Genomic DNA, 4,675 nt, shown 5'->3' on the forward strand with positions numbered 1-4,675 from the left:
AGCAACTCTCCAGTGTTACTACTACTTAACAGATTAAGAAATCGAGGCTCCAAGAAGAATGCAGGCTTGTCTAATAACAAGGGGCTAGTAAGTATTGGGAAGCCAATTCACACATAGAGTTGCATGACTTCCATGCTCTCCCAATCATTAGTTGGTTCTATTTGTACTATGTCAGACATGCCAGGAATTTAGTAAAAAGGAAGTGCAGGCATATTTCACAAATCCGCAATCTGTAAACATCACACACATGACATCCTGTGTACCCGTGAACACTGGACTGAGGAGGAACTAAGGGTCTCAGAAGACGATGACAAGTAGGAAATGCTGGCAGGACGGTATGAGAACCCAGAGCTAAAGTCTCCTGGGAACTTCTGAGAGCTCTCCTGGAACCCACTGCCTGGTCCACAGGAACAGGTAGGCAATGCAGAAAGAATTTCTCAGCTCACAGCTCCCTTGCTGTGACCTCATTAGAGGGGCTATTTAACTTGAAGCTCCTTGAGTGCCGTTAAGAGACACTAGAGCATTTTGGAAATAGAATGGGCAGGAAGAAGGAGTATCTGATTTTTACTGTTTCTGCTGTTTTCTAACTGTGTGATTTTGGTGAGTCCCTTGCCCAGAGTCTCACAATCAGTGGGAGCAGAGGGCTGGTACCTTCAGATGTTCTCAGGCTATTATGCAAATTGCGGAGTCCATGGGCTGAGAGTGGTGCAGGGAAAAGAGAGCTAAGCCGAGCTCTGCAGCTTATACCACAGACAACTCGATCTTTAAGGCTAACAAGTGACCTTGAACCTAGGTTTAAGGTTATGTTCGCATGCAATCATGTACAGCTGCATCTCAGACTGAATAAACTGAGACACAAAGCTGCCATTGTCACGAGAAAAGTAAGATGGGATAGGAAGTGGTGGCAGGATTTAGAGAATTGTGCGAAAGTTTCAGATTTGGGATAACTGGGTAAAACCCTGGTTCTACAGATTTCCATTGTGTGAATTTGGCTTAGAAATAATTATAACCACAAATATTCCTTAAGCATTAACTCTATACCATCATATATGCAAAGTGTATATCATTTCCATTCATAACACACTTTCTGACTGAGAGTTTCCATAACTATTATATCATTTTAATAACTAACAAACTGACATGTAGGGTTGTAAGGATTGAAGGCACTATAGGATAATGACTAGCAAAAATAATAACAAACATAACTAGCATTAATGCTAATCAATATTACTAAACTAAAACAAGTAGACTTAGATAGTCTGAATACTACAGAACCTGAGAAGGAAAAGTTGAAAACAGAACACTTATCACATCTCATGACTGGTGGGGTAGGTTAAGGCTGAAATTCATTCAGCATATGGGAATGTAGTCATTATAGGTGGGACTAGGGGAAATGAAGATTATCCCTTGTATTGAAAACAATCTTCTGTGACTATTTGCCTCTGAACATTGGAACCTCTCGAGATTCATGCTGTTGGTTTCTGGGATGTTGTTTATTTCCTGTAACAGATGTTGTTGTTGTTAGGTGACCCAGAGTCGGTTACCACTGATAGCATCCCTATGTACAACAGAACAAAACACTGCCCGGTCCTGTGCCATCCTCATAATCATTGCTGTGTTTGAGCCCACTGTCGGAGCTACTGTGTCAGTCCATCTCATTGAGGGTCTTCCCCTTTTTTGCTGACCCTCTACTTTACCAAGCATGATGCCCTTCTCTAGGGACTGGTCCCTGCTGATAACATATCCAAAGTACATGAAATGAAGTACCAACATTTTTGCTTCTAAGGGGCACTCTGGCTGAGCTTCTTCCAAAACAGGCTTGTTCGTTCTTTTGGCAGTCCATGGTATATTCAATATTCTTTGCCAACACCGTAATTCAAGTGCATCAATTCCTCTACGTTTTTCCTTACTCATTGTCCAGGTTTCACACGCATATGAAGCGATTGAAAACACCATGGCTTGGTCAGGAGCACCTTAGTCCTCAAAGTGACATCTTTGCTTTTTAACACTTTAAAGAGGTCTTTTGCAACAGATTTGCCCAATGGTCATTTGGTTTTGGACTGCTGCTTCCATGTGCATTGATTGTGGATCCAAGTAAATCGAAATCCTTGACAACTTCAATCTTTTCTCCATTTATCATGATGTTGCTTATTGGTCCAGTTGTGAGGATTTTTGTTTTCTTTATGTTGAGATGTAATCCATACTGAAGGCTGTAGTCTTTGATCTTCATCAGTAAGTGCTTCAAGTCCTCTTCACTTTCAGCAAGCAAGGTTGTGTCATCTGCATAATGCAGGTTGTTAATGAGTCTACCACCAATCCTGATGCCCCGTTCTTCTTCATATAGTCCAGCTTCTCAGATTATTTGCTCAGCACACAGATTGAATAAGTATAGTGAAAGGATACAACCCTGACACACATCTTTCCTGACTTTAATCCATGCAGTATCTTCTTGTTCTGTTCAAGTGACTGCCTCTTGGTCTATGTACAGGTTCTACACGAGCACAGTTAAGTGTTCTGGACTTCCCATTCTTCAATTGTTATCCATAATTTGTTATGATCCACACAGTAAAATGCCTTTGCATAGTCAATACAACACAGGTAAACCTCTTTCTAGTATTCTCTATTTTCAGCCAAGATCCATCTGACATCAGTAATGATATTCCTCATTCCATGTAGTCTTCTGAACACATCTTGAATTTCTGTCAGTTCCTTGTCGATGTACTGCTGCAACTGTTTTTTAATTACCTTCAGCAAAATTTTACTTGCATGTGATATTAATGATCTGAAAAAAAAAACCTGTTGTTGTCGAGTTGATTGCAACTCATAGCGACCCTACAGGACAGAGTAGAACTTCCCCGTAGGGTTTCCAAGGAATGGCTGGTGGATTTGAACTGCCTACCTTTTGGTTAACAGCAAACGCTTAACCACTGTGCCACCGTTGCTCGATAAATTTCACATTCTGTTGAATCACCGTTCTTTGGAATGGGCTCAAATATGGATCTCTTCCACCCAGCTGGCCAGGTAACTGTCTTCCAAATTTCTTGCCATAGACTAGTAAGCACCTCCAGGGCTACATCTATTTGTTGAAACATCTTAGTTGGTATTCCGTGAATTCCTGGAGCCTTGTTTTTCCCCAATGCCTTCAATCCAGCTTGGACTTCTTCCTTCAATACCATAGACTCTTGGTCATACGATAACTCCAGAAATAGTTAAAGTTCCACCAATTCTTTTTGGTACAGTGACTGTGTATTCCTTCTATCTTCTTTTGATGCTTCCTGCATTATTCTATATTTTACCCATAGAATCCTTCAAAATTTCAACTCAAGGCTTGAATTTTTTCTTCATGTTTTTCCGCTTGAGAAATACCAAGCATGTTCTTCCCTTTTGGTTTTCTAACCCCAGGTCTTTGAACATTTCATTATAATACTTTACTTGGTCTTCTCGAACCGCCCTTTGAAATCTTCTGTTCAGCTCTTTTATTTGATCATTTCTTCCATTCACTTTAGCTACTCTACATTCAAGAGCAAGTTTCAGAGTCTCTTCTGACATCCATTTTGGACTTTTTTTTTTCCTGTCTTTTTAATGACCTTTTGCTTTCTTCATGTATGATGTCTTAATGTCATCCCACAACTCGTCTGGTCTTCAGTCATTAGTTTTCAATGCTTCAAATCTGTTCTTGAGATGGTCTCCACATTCATGTGGGATATACTCAAGGCCGTATTTGGGCTCTCATAGATTTTTTTTTTTTTTTTTTAGCTTCAACTTGCACTTGCATGTGAGCAATTGATGATCTAGTCTGCAGTCAGCCCCTGGCCTTGTTCTGACTGATGATATGGAGTTTTCCATAGTCTGTTTCCACAGATGTAGTCAACTTGATTCCTGTGCTTTCTATCTGGTGAGGTCCACATGTATAGTCACCATTTATGTTGTTGAAGAAAGAAATTTCCAATGAATAAGTCATTGGTGTTGCAAAATTCTATCATGCAATCGCCAAGGTCGTTTCTATCACCAAGGCCATTTTCCAACTAAATATCCTTCTTCTTTGTTTCCAACTTTGGCATTCCAATTACCAGTAATTATCAGGGCATCTTGATCACATGTTTGATCAACTTCACACTGAAGAAGTTGGTAAAAATCTTCAGTTTCTTCATCTTTGGCATTAGTGGCTGGTGCATAAATTTAAATAATAGTCATATTAACTGGTCTTCCTTGTAGGCATATGGTATTTCCTATCACTGACAGCCTTGTACTTCAGGATAGATCTTGAAAATCTATGCCAAACATTGTCGAAAACTTCTTATGACACCAAGCTTTTAAGGTTTTCCTGCTCCATACTGTTAGTCTCCCTCCCTAAAGAACAGATCACCTGTAGACTACCAAGTTTAACAGTTTTGGGAGGCCAGAAACTAGGAGCCCTGTACATTTTAAGTCAAGTAAGGTAGTCAGGCTGAATTTGTTTTTGTTTTTGATTTTGTTTTTTTTCCAGCATTGGCAGCAACGTCATGATATCACAGCACACTCCCAATGAGACTATTGTGATCCTTGCACCAAATGACTTCAAGTTCCCCCAAACAGAGAAACCCAAACCCACCAACCCAAGACAGGATAGCCTGGCGAAATGCCTAATGACAGAGATCAAAGTCCTTGGGGTGAGTCCAAATCAGAAAGAGTTTGG

At 40.2% G+C, this 4,675-nt stretch overlaps 1 long non-coding RNA gene across 2 annotated transcripts in view; it reads left to right on the top strand.

Annotated features, from left to right (window-relative positions):
* Positions 1 to 35: 35 nt before the first annotated feature.
* LOC111822935 (uncharacterized) overlaps positions 36 to 4,675 on the top strand; it is a 16,541-nt gene continuing 11,901 nt past the window's right edge. Inside the window, exons 1-2 of one of the 2 annotated variants that reach the window (XR_002826012.1) lie at positions 36 to 414; positions 4,487 to 4,649. This is a non-coding gene — a long non-coding RNA (uncharacterized LOC111822935). The remainder of the gene's footprint in view (positions 415 to 4,486; positions 4,650 to 4,675) is intronic. The other variant, XR_002826013.1, reaches the window with a different exon arrangement.

Source organism: Trichechus manatus, unplaced genomic scaffold (genome assembly GCF_000243295.1).
Source record: "Trichechus manatus latirostris isolate Lorelei unplaced genomic scaffold, TriManLat1.0 scaffold00240, whole genome shotgun sequence".
Classification (NCBI taxonomy): Eukaryota; Metazoa; Chordata; class Mammalia; order Sirenia; family Trichechidae; genus Trichechus; species Trichechus manatus.